Consider the following 12,605-nt stretch of genomic DNA (forward strand, 5'->3'; position numbering starts at 1 on the left):
ACTTAAGATGCACAACAGGGTGACAACTCAAAGACTTTCAGAAGGTATTTCCAATGTACTAGATATCTTTTAGTCATTTAAAAATTTCCTATAGAATAAACTTACCAAATAACTTGTTAATAAAAAATAATAACAAAACAGGGAGAAAAGTTGAGTCTGTGACCAGTTATTTTTCCACTTAAAACCTTTATGTCCATTTGTGGAATGGCACAGGTAGGGCTCCTTTTCTATAGGACTTACTCTCACATATGCAAGAATAACAGGTGTATTCAGGTATCGTCTAGTTCTACATTTGAGTTGTAGCCCTGCTATGGATCCTAACTAAATCACATAATTAAATTAATGAATTCTCACCTCACAGTGGTTAAGAGAATTGACTACGTTACATAGGAAGAATGGAAGAGCTGATACTCTTCACCACTACCTTTTAAATAAATAGACATATTATATTTCTAAATGTGAATCCTCAATATTAATAGGACTCCATAAATTAATGCCATACCAATGGATATTCCAACTATATTCATATTTCAGTGACTCTTAATAAGATGGTTTTAAGAGTTATCAGAACAGAGAAATGTTCAAGAATATACAGAACAAAATTGAAGATGGACAAGGTAAATGACATGCAAAATGTGGCAAAACATATAATAAAAGCTATAATCATTAAAATATTTCATGCTAGCCTAGAATGAAAACAGATAAAAATGGCAGAGTCCAGAGTCCAGAAATAGACCCAAATGGTTGTAAAAATTTAATATATGATCAAGGTGGCATTTTAAACCTTCAGCTTGCAGGTAAAGGGAATAGTGAATTCATCAATAAATAGTATTGGTGTAATTGCTATAAAATTGGGAGAAATGTTTGATTTTTTTATTCACATTTTGTCAAAACTAAATTAGTGCGGTTTATAAAAACTAAATGTAAGAAAAGCAAAACCATAAACATACTAGAAGAAAATGTAGGGTTTTATTTTTATAATTTTTGAGTAAGAGGGGTTCCTCGGGAAAGTTGTTATGAGTAGTAATACTTGACCCTGTCCCAGCAGTCTCTTCTCAATGCTGCAGCAAAAGACGAGTCATGTCTCTGATCTGCTCAAAACTTTCCATTGACTTTCCACCTCATGCAGCTTCAACATCAGGGGTACAGCAGCCTTCAGGCTCCCTTCCACGAGGCCTCTCTGGTTTCATGTCCTTCTCTCCCCTCGTTCACTCTGTTCCAGTCACACAAGTTTCCCCTGACTACTCCTCCAAGGCTTCAGATATTCTCCAGCCTCAGGGTTCTCATGATTGTTTCACTTGCTTGGAATGTTCTTGCCCCAGACATCCAGAGCTTGTTTACTCCTTTCCTCAGGTCTCTGCTCAAAAGTCACCTTATCCTGAGGCATGTAACAAGGTGAATGAGTCCTGAGGACAGCATGCTGAATGAAATAAGCCAGAAACAAAAAGACAAATATCGTAACGCCTCACTAATATGAACTAAATACAATGTGCAAACTCCGAGAATTGAATTTGAGAGCATAGGCTATCAGGTTGAGGCCTATTGTAAAGAGTTCTAGAGTGTAAACTCTTATAGCCAGTCATGTCTATTCCAGAGTTGTAACTGTTATTTCTAAATTCTGAGATGCTGAGCACTTTGTGTGTAACCTGGCCATTCCCTGGAACTTTGGTTGTCTGTTTAACACCTGAAATTCAGAGCTCGAATTCTGCAGCTCTGAAAGGCAGCATTATCCCATATAGAAACTGTTAAAAATACTGAAAAAGAAATCAGACTTCAATTAGAGATATGAATGAAGCTGATCTGGGTAGAACTAATGTAAAGCATACTAAAAGATAAAGGATGATATTGACTGCATTTCAAAATTTCAGTTTCTGTGTGAGACCAACAGAAAAGATGCTTATTTGGTATGAAATTTTTATTTTTGGTGGCATGCTATCTAATGTAACTTGTATGGTCAGTTTACTCAAACACCATGATTACAAGGAATCTTGACTAGAAAGTGAGTGCTTGTTGGTTTGTACAGGTTGATGTGATACCCTGATAAATCTGAGTAATCTGAGCAGAAGATTAAAAAAGTGTTTGCAAAGTCCCTTGGGGGATTTGGGGAAAAAAGTGGAAATATTAAACTACTCCACCTAGGGAAGACCTGACATTCTTGCAATCACTGGGGACAACCAATTTAATAGGCCAAATCCTTGATCTTGGGGCTTGCCCTTATGAAACTTATTCCTGCAAAGGAGAAGTTAAGCCTACTTATAATTATGCTTAAGAGTCAGCCCCAGAGAACCTCTTTTGTTGATCAGATGTGGCCCCTATCTCTAAGCCAACTTGGCAGATAATCTCACTGCCCTCCTCCCTACATGAGGCATGACACCCAGGGGTATAAATCTCCCTGGCAACATGGGACATAACTCCAGGAGATGAGCCTTGTCCTGGCATTGTGGAAGTGAGAAAGACTTCCCGACCAAGACGGGGAAGAGAAATGAAATAAAGTTTCAGTGACTGAGAGATTTCAAATAGGGTTGAGAGGACATTCTGGAGGTTATTCTTATGTAATATGTATATCCCTTTTCAGGTTTTGGTGTATTGGAGTAGCTAAAAGGAAATACTTGAAATTGTTGAATTGTAATCCAGTAGCCTTGATTCTTGAATTTGATTGAATCGCTATAGAGCTTTTAAGGTGTGACTGTGTGACTGTGGAAATCTTATGACTGACACTCCCTTTATCTAGTGTATGGACAGATGCGTAAGAAAAAAAAGACAGGACAATAAATAAATAAATAATAGGGGGAAGGAGGGCATGGATGTTTTGGGTATTCTTTTTCACTTTTATTCTTATTTTTTTGGCATAATGGAAATATTAAAAAATTGATTGTGACAACATAAATGCAGCTATATGATGACACTGTGAACCAGTGATTCTACAGTTTGGATTATTATACGGTATGCAAATATATAATATATCTCAATAAAGCTGCATTTAAAAATAAGGAAGGATAGGTGATGGAAAAACTTTGGTAATGGATGGTTAGTATGGTAGTACAACATTGTGAATGCAATTAACACCACAGGATCATATATATATATATATAGAAAGTGGTTAAAATATGTTACCATAACAAAAACTTACAAAAAAAAATAAGAACGTAAAACTGTACACCACAAAGAGTGATCCCTAATGTAAACTAAGACTATAGTTCATGATATAATAATATTGATTCATCAGTGGCAACAAAGGTGCCACACTACCGCGAAATGTCAATAGGGAAAGCCAGGGTGGGGACGGGAATTCTGAACATTCTGCAGGGTATTTCTGTAAACCTACAACTGCTCTAATAAAAAAAGAAAAAAGAAAAAAGTCACCTTATCAAAGTAGCCTCCAATGTAAAATGATACCCCCACCACCCCTCACACATGCACTTCCTAACTTCAATATCCTACTTTATTTTTTGGCAGATACTTATCACCACCTGATACACAGTTATACCTGCATTTCTCTACTGTTTGGGTCCCCTAAGGAAATATAAGCTTCTTGAGGACAGGAATTTGTCTGTTTTGAGAACTACAATTGGGATAGGTACTGGAATGCTGTAGAAAAAGTGCTCAGTAAAGACTTTGGAATAGCTGTATGATTGATTACATTTAAACATTCATAAGACATGCGATACATGTGATCTCTAGAAAGTCAGAGACTAGTGGAGTCTACCTGCATGAACAAACAGTTGAAAACATAAGTAAACTAAAGCATTATATAGAGGAAAGCATGCGGGAAAGAGGGAAATGAGTAAGCCTTCACTTAGAAGGTAAGTCTTGAAGAATCAGTGTCTTCTCTCTTAGGTAACAGTAGAGTCTGAGGTAAGGAAAATGCAATCAAACCATAGAGAACAGCAACTTCAAAGACCCTCAAATACAAAACAGCTAGCAATTAGTTTAATGTGAAAAGGATGAGGAAGGGAAAGTGAAAGAAGAGGCTGGAAAAGTAGGCACTGGCCAGATTATGTTATCTTCTTCTATTGCCATGCTTATAAGTTTAAATTCATTCTACTCTGAAGACAATAGAAAGTTAAGAAGGAACCTTTAGCAAGGAAGTGTTGTGTTCATAATTCTGTATTATACAGATAGCACAGATATACTGGGTTTGTGATTTGGAAATTTGAGCAGCTGGCAGTGGACTTAAGCACAATAGACCAAAAATTTTGGAGAGCAGGTTTGAATGAAAAGAATAAATGAGTTGTTTAATTCTGGTCCTCTATATTTGAGGGGCTTATAGACCATCAATAAGAGCTGAGCAAGAGACAATCAGAAATACAGGGGTACAGACATCATTAGTATAATATTTGTGTGTAAGCTGGCCCAGAAAGAAGATCTAGAGTGAGAAAGCAAAGCAAGAACTAAATAGCTTAAGGCACTGGGGATGTTTTACGACTATCATATGGAAATTGCAGTCACATGAAGTGGACATTTAGTTGACTTTTCAAAGTCTTCTGTGGGTGAACTAGGAACAACAAAAAGACTTTAATGCAATCTGTACTAGTCATCTACATTAACTACATAAAATATGTTACCTAAAAAAGTAATCCCAAAGTCAGTAGTTTAAAATAATAAACATCAATTATCTCACAGTTTCTGTTTGTCGGGGATTCAAGAATGGCTTAGATGGGTGGTTCTAGTTTGGAGTCTCTCACAAAGTTGCAGTCAAGTGGTTGGCTGAGGTTGCCTTCATCCTAGGGCTTGAATGAGGCTGGATGATCCACCTTCAGTGTGGCTAACTTAAGTAGCTAGTAGCTGGCAGAGGCTGCTAGATGGTGGGAGGATTCAGCCTCTCCCCACTGGTGCCTCCCCAACCAGGGGCCTCTCCACAGGGCTGTGTCAGTGTCCTCATGGCATCCCCAAGAGCACAGATCCAAAAGCTAGCAAGGCAGAAACTCATGTATTTTAGCACTTAGCCTTGGAATTCATCCCCCGCCCCCACCTCACTTAACATCCACAGTATCAACTGGCTACACAGGTAAGCATTTTTCAATGTGGAGGTGAGCACGGATACCAGAAGGCCATCTTGAAGATCAGCTACCACAAAATAGCTGGAGAAACATTCTAATAGAATTGCCCAGTGACAGAATAAGTTCTTCATGAACATTCTAAGTGTCTGATCACTGGAGATGTGTAGAAAGCCTGGGCTGAAACTGGGCAAGATGAGAAAGGGGAGATTCAAAGAGAGAACATGTGATAATTAAACTAGCCAAGCTTCCCCCCTTTTGGCACTTTCATTAGTATTTAAGCTGAATTTGGGGAGCAAGAGAGAGAAAAGGAGATCAGCTTGAAAACACCAAAACAGTTTTCACTTTTATAGTAAAAATATTTGATAAGTTATTTGAGGGTTACATTTCTTAAGTGAGCCTGGAGGTGAGGGCAAACCAGAGCAATCCCCCAAGACAAGATGATTGGCAGTTTACCCCTGAGAAGTTTGCAAGAATTTAAACACTGAGAATTGTTTAATTAGCCTAACTTCATTCTAGACCTCTCAACCTAATTTTCATTGTTTGTATTACATACCATAACATCTTTCAGTATCAGCCCATCTTTTTGCAGCATTAAGCCCCAAGACTCCGAAACAGTGTTTTAGATAACCTAGTAGGCATTTCATTCTCTAAAGAAACCAATTATATATGAAATTAATAATTAATAATTATAAATAGAAAGAACAAGAAAACATGCATACTCCATGTCCTGCGGGTAGAGTTTTGCATGGTGTGAAGGAAATTAGGTGCAAAAAAATCTATTTATGTTAATGGGCATCACATGTCTAATTTCTCATGTACCACACTGCTGATTTCCCCCTGTGTTTTTATCAGTTCATGGGACCAACGGAGGGGGGAAGAAAAGTGAATGATTTATTTGATGGCCTGTCAATCACAATGGCAACCAGAGAAATTCCAAAGCTGTTTTTAACCTCTATAGAAACAGTTAGTTAAACCATATGCTTTTTTCTTCCTGCCAGATGCTGTCATTCATCAATTTCCTATTAAGAAAATGGGATTCTACAAAAGCCACTGAGATTTTTTTTCTTTTTTTCCCATTTGCAATAGATAGTCCACAAAATCAGATTGCAAATATATTCTGCAGCTTCTGCAGAATAACTTTTGACACTTTGTAATCTCCATATTAATTTTGACTGACCTTTAATGATGTTTCTTAGGTATGATCATTACATCATCCAAAATATTTTAAAATTACCTTTACTCTGATTATAAACTTATAGGTTAAATAGATTTGGCTGTGATTGGCCAATCTGTGAAAAAAAAAAAAAATGAAATGAAATAGCTGTTTAAAAGTATCAGTAACCTAATAAAACACCCTTTGGAGAGCGAAGAAAGTTAATAAAATGTTTGAGAATCAAAATAACAGCATGAACTGATCATTGACTACCCAAAGATGTCAATGAAAGTGAATAAAAAGCTATATTGTTGGGTTTTTTAATTCTTTTTCCCTCCACCAAGTAGAAAGATCATTTTGTTTAAAGGAGAATTACTTAATTGCTATAAAATCCTGGGTGGATTTTCTTGTTTGCTTGTTTGTTTATTTTCAAGGATGAAAATGCCTTGAAAAACCTAAGGACTCCTTTTCTCAAGGACAATAAAATCCTTTCATCCTTTGCATAGCAGCAGCCTGTCTTCAGGGTTCGGCACAGCGCTCTAACAACAATTATATTTTGGTTTTAAAATTTGAATGCTCTGGGTGGCCGGAATATATTGACACTTGCCATCATTTCTAAAACAGATTTTCTGGAAGCAGCCTTATGATAACACCGGGTGGCTTCAACAGTTTGGTTGTCAGGCTGTATTCACTTAGCAAACCAACTAACCTGGAAGTTTAAAGGAAGAAAATATTGTTGCATAACTTTCGATCAGTAGCATTTTGCATCACTTCACTAATAGGAAATGACTCTTTGACAAACTCTGCAAATAGCTTACAGAAAGGACGAATGCTCTGAAATTCAGAGCAAATTTCTTTCAATAGTTAAACGCTGATCAAAATCATGAATTTTCTCTGGCTGTCAGCCAGCGAGAAACATGCAGGGTCTGCTTATTGTTTAAGATTTTGGTAGAAAGCCACTCAGAGACAAAAAAAAAAAAAAAAAATCTATAACTCTACAGCTGTCAGATTTGTTGTAGCCAGTCCAGCCTAATATTCTCAAGTCTAATTTTTTTTAAAGGTCACAAACGAGCTATAATATAGTTTTTAACATTTTAATTTTCCCTTTTTCTTCCCCCGCTGTTTTTTTCCCCTGCTGGGATGGCTCCACTCATGAAGGTCAGGGGAATGATAATGCTGAGGTAGCTCTGTCTTTTTATTCATGGACCAAGCAGAGAGTGTGCACATAACCATAAACGCGTGCCTCCATCACCCGGTGCTGCTATTGACCCTTGCCCTGAGCTGAAGATTGTACCTTCTCCGGGGATAACAAATGATTCACTTTGCAGGTAGGCAGAGGCCTGGAGCTCGCTTAGCCAGACACTGCCAATTTTCCTGAATGATCTCTTGGGATTGGCTTTCTCATATGAAGAGACTGTTTGTGAGTACACCACTGAACTCTGTTTATTTAGGAATTTGTCTTTGACAAAAACAGCTGTCCTACAGTTGAGATGATTAGTACTTTATCTGCTAATGCAGGTTTCCATTTAGCTGTTTGCTAAAAGCCCATTTTCATCCTTGGAAAATGCTGCTGTCACTTTTTGGCACCAAAACAAATTTTGGGTGTGTGAGCGAGATGAGCCATTTAAAAAATAAAACTCCTTGTTTAAGGCCACTGTAGCTTGATCTCTGATGGCCAACTGAGTTCCGGTTCTAGAAGGTGACCCAGAGAAAAGGAGCCAGTTGTATACCTATAAAGAGTAGCCACACTGGCCCCAGCTTTACTTGGGGAGAAAGGTCTTTAACACGAGTTCATGCTAGGGTGCAGGGGTCCACAGCGGGGTTGGTTAGCCTGGAACTCACATCCTTAAAGACCCCGTATTCAGAAGTTGGATGTTATCTTCAAATGCAGTTGTATGAATGCACAGATTATTAAATAAAAGGTTAAGAAACAACTATTACTTTTTAAAATACTATGTTTTTTCTTTCATTTCTCTGTTTGTTAATGTACTGAGTGCCTTAAAAAGTTAAAAGGAAAATGTTGTCTGCTTGCACCCTCTGAAAGAACCTTGTTTTTAAGATGGGTTTTACCTCATGTCTGAGGTGCTCCTTTTATCCAAGGAATGGACAGATGAGTAAAAAAATAATAATAATAATTAGGACAAAATAAATTGGGCAGATTGCAATACTGGTGGCCAATGAGAGGGAGGGATAAGGGATATGTAATGTATGGGGATTTTCTTTTTCTTTTTCTGGAGTGATGCATATATTCTAAAAATGATCGTGGTGATGAACACACAACTATGTGATGATATTGTGAGTTGTTGATTGTGTACTTTGATGGACTGTATGTATGGTACATAAAGATATCTCAATAAAAATATTTAAAGAAGCAAAGAACAGTAAATGGTGTGCCACACCAATAATAGGGGTCAATAATAAGGGGAGATAAAGGATTATGGGATGTTTTGGGTTTTCTTTTTGTGTGTCTATCTGATAATTTTCTTTTTGGAGTACTGAAAAGATTCTAAAAGGGAGTATGGTGATGATTGCACAGCTAAGTGATGGTATTGTGAGAAATTATTTGTACAGTTTTGATGGAATATATATGTGAATATATCTCAATAAAATCTGAAAAAAAGATAGGTTTTTAAAAAAGCCGAAGTGACCCATTAAGAATAGTATAGCTCTCAGAGGCTGCACTTGAACCTCAAATCTCAGAATGATCCCATCTCCGCTCTTACTCAACGTGCTGCCCTCTGAATTCTCTCTGAGAAGGTGGCTCTGAATCTTAAAATGATTTTATAATTCTCCACACAGAATTGTGCATCTCAGTCCCCATCCATTACATTTTTGCTTCTTTCTCGCCCAACTCCCCACCCCCACCCCCATAGAATAAACAGCATATATTTTTTTAAATTCAAAATGTATTTGTCTTTGTCTGGATATAGGCTCCTTTTTCCCATTCCTGATACAGTATCCAAACCCTCACTACCTCATATCTGAAGCACCTCTGTGGCAAGGGCTGTGCCATCCTGGGAGCATCTTGGCCAGCCCCTTTTTCTGTGCACCTAAATGTCTCTTTCCCAAAATGCCTAGAGGATAACTAGGAAAATAGCAGCAGCAGTGGTCACTCTTTTCCTATTTAAGCCATTGTCATGACCTAACAGTTGGAGAGACCATACAGCAAAAGCAGAATGGTAGAATAAATAAGGTGGAAGTCAGACTTAGCGACACAGAAAGTGGTATCTACATGTCCTCTTTGTAGAGGCCCTCAGATTTCCCCCAACCAAAGTCTTGAGAGCTTTCACCCTTGCCCCTTATGTAGAAGCTGGCCTCAGTGTGACCTGGGACCCAGGAAGGTGCACCAGCGACAGATTGGAAGTGCACTGTCTAAGCATGAAACATCATAATGGAGCATCCATTGTATTACATCGTAACTTACTGAAAACAGTATCTCAGTTTAAAATACTTTTAAAATTACTTTTTTAATTTTAAAATTGCCAGGGCCTCACAATCCATGGATGCCCATTCATTCTCTTCTGACATAAGGATGATTTCAGTGGAAAAGTTTGTTTCCATTCTGTATGGCCACAATCAAATTAATCTCAGCATGCTTGCCATGTAGTAAAACTTCAATAAAGATTTGTTAGATTAATAAACCACTCTAAGAAATTGCTTTGATTCTGCCAATCCTAAACCAAGATACTCTTCCAGAGTTTCTCATTTTTTTATGGAGGCCCAAGTATCTTTCTGACATCTAAATCTCTCCTTATAAGCTCATCTCTTGTCTCCTGAACTCTTAACCATTATTCTACTAGCCAAAGCAAACAAGAAGGAGGTACTTCTGCTTGCAGGAATTCCTTTCTTGCCAGAGCTTCAATGTACTACACAGAGGATGGTCCGATGCTAACGGTTTCCTTGGAGTACTGTCAAGTAAGAACGAGTCTGTCTTTTACAGTTTAGTCCTTAGTCTAATAATTCATCCACCGCAAACTCAGATGATTATAAATTAATAAGGTATACACAGAGCTTTTAAAAATATTTCTCCTCCTTTTCTATTCTCCCTCCTGTTTTGTCTTTTAAGATAGATACCCATGAGTCCTCTGGTTGATTCATTTGCTCTATTACTTCGGAGGCTTTTCGGCTTGTATCGCAGCTTGAGTTTTCCCGAGATTAATTCACTCTACTTACCCCTTCCTCTTTGCTTATCTGAACACAAACCAGTGAGTGTTAGCTGAGGGCTTTCTCCCTGCATCCCTTTATTAGTTATGGTATAGGTTAAGTCACTCTGTAACAGAGGCACCCAGATGCAGTGGCTCTCACAATATAAGTTCCATTCCTCTTTCTCATAGAAGACTGAAGATGAGTGGGTGGTGCTAGGATGCCAACGAAAGGCTCTGTGAGATCATTCATTCAGGGGCAAGGTTGTTTCCATCTCTCTCCCCTCCCACCCCCAGGGTGTGTCTTCTTCAGGATCTCTGTGGCTTATCAGCACCATATCTACCTTCCAGCCTTGTGGGGAGAGAGAGAGAGAGAGAGAAAGAGGAGGACAAGCAACTTCCTTTTAAAAACTTGATTTGAGAGTAATACACCTCATTTCTGCTCACTTCTCAGTGGCCAAAACATAGTCACATGGCCCAACTTAGCTTTAGGGAAATGGAGTCTCCTACTGGAAGTTCTGTCTCTAAATGGAAAACATTGGTAGTACCTCCCCATTCCCTACCCTCCTTGACAGTCCCAATCTGGTCACAACTCCATCAAGCATTCTCCCTGATAATTTCACTAATTGTTTATACCCTTCATTTGATAATTACTCTATTCTGCATTTAATTATCAATTAAAATATTCATCTTAATTCTAAACTCTAAATCAGATTGAAAAAAGAATTAGGGCAAGGATTATTAGGTGTTCCATATATTTCACAATGATTAGCACGTAGTAGGCACTCAATAAATGCTTCCTGGTTCAAATAATATGGTGGAATAGAGTTAGGGATACTATAGCTCCCATCCTTGATTGCTTTTGATGATACTTACCCTAATGTGTTTTAAACTTGAGCTTCTAAATTAATATTTAAGGGACAGAACCATTAGCTTTGACAAACCTTCACTGCCTTCAAAAGAAGAGATAAACCATTGGGCCCATTAAACGTGCCTATCTTTGAAGTGAATACACAGGAGAGGGAAGTTAATCACTACCATCAACTGTTTCTTGAAACCTTAGAGAATGTACTACATTTGTGGGAAATAGTCATTCATTTAGGAGAATGATAGAGAGATTGGTTAAGAGAACCATAGAGGTCAGTGGTTTATTCAGCCATCTCTGATACTGCAGTTTAAGAGGGGATGACTTCCAGGACATGAGAAGCTTGGGAGATGGAAGGACCACTGCACAGGAAATGAAGAATATGAATCTGGAGGTTATAAGCCATCAGTGTGAATAATGAGAATTGGGGTCATGTAGTAAGAGGTGCTTTTTATATTCTTCTTTTAGAAGTAAATCTCTTTTTCCCCCAATATGCTTAAGACTCTAAAAACTTTTCAGAGTCAGCTTTACTCCATTTTCTCTCTAGCTGTGCATATAGTTGTACATGTACAATACCCACTTCCTCATCACCATAATGGTCAATATATCACAAGAACAAATAAGTATGCTGACCCAAAAGATCAGGCTAACTTGTTTCTCTGACAAAGAGAAACTTCTATGAAAGAGGAATAAATTGGAAAAGCAATTTCTGTGCAGTTGAAATTGTTTTAGGTTGACTCATTAACCAGTAAACGGAGATACTGTTTTAATAGTACTATCATCTAACACCTAGTTGATATTAAAACTACGGCTATGGACACACTCTCTTTTCTGTGGTTTGATGGAATTCTCAGCTAATAGGGAATCTAAGAAGCAGCAAAACCCCTTTCCCTACCTGCCTATTAGAGACAGAATAGCTAAGAACTGTGCTCTTGAGTCAGAATGAATCTGATCTTAGCTCCCGACTCCATAGCTGTGGGTCTTTAGTCTTAATCACTCTATGTCTCAGTCTTGTGTAAGTCTTAATAACTCTGTGCCTCAGTTTCCTCCTCTATAACACGGAAATAATAATTGTACAGACTTAAAAGCTGCTGCTGCATGCAAATCACCATCATCGTCATTGCATCGGAACCCATGCCACAGACTCCTTGCTTTCATTTTTGCCCTCTTGACACTGCTGAGCAGCCAGATGATCTTTTGTAAAGGTCATTCAGATCTAGTCACTTACCTATGAAGGCCTCTCCAATGACTTACATTTACTCAACATAAGCATAAATCCCTAATCTAGGTCTACAGGTCCACAGAATGATAGGACCCTGATGTCCCTCTCTTCTTTCATAACCCTGCTGCCACCTCACCGGCTTCCCTTCTGATTTCTAACACAGTGACTACATTCTCCCTACGTCCCTCTGCTGGAAACCCTCTGCTCTCTTCTTCCCAAGGCT

The 12,605-nt window shown here is 38.2% G+C and overlaps 1 long non-coding RNA gene across 1 annotated transcript; it reads right to left on the minus strand.

The window, feature by feature from the left end:
- Window positions 1-950: 950 nt before the first annotated feature.
- On the minus strand, window positions 951-10,494 carry LOC143664587 (uncharacterized). Its single transcript, XR_013166530.1, has 2 exons — window positions 10,327-10,494; window positions 951-1,420 (listed from the first exon to the last, which is right to left on the minus strand). It is a non-coding gene; the product is annotated as an uncharacterized LOC143664587 (long non-coding RNA).
- Between the last annotated feature and the right edge of the window lie 2,111 nt (window positions 10,495-12,605).

This window comes from Tamandua tetradactyla, chromosome 20, assembly GCF_023851605.1.
Source record: "Tamandua tetradactyla isolate mTamTet1 chromosome 20, mTamTet1.pri, whole genome shotgun sequence".
Classification (NCBI taxonomy): domain Eukaryota; kingdom Metazoa; phylum Chordata; class Mammalia; order Pilosa; family Myrmecophagidae; genus Tamandua; species Tamandua tetradactyla.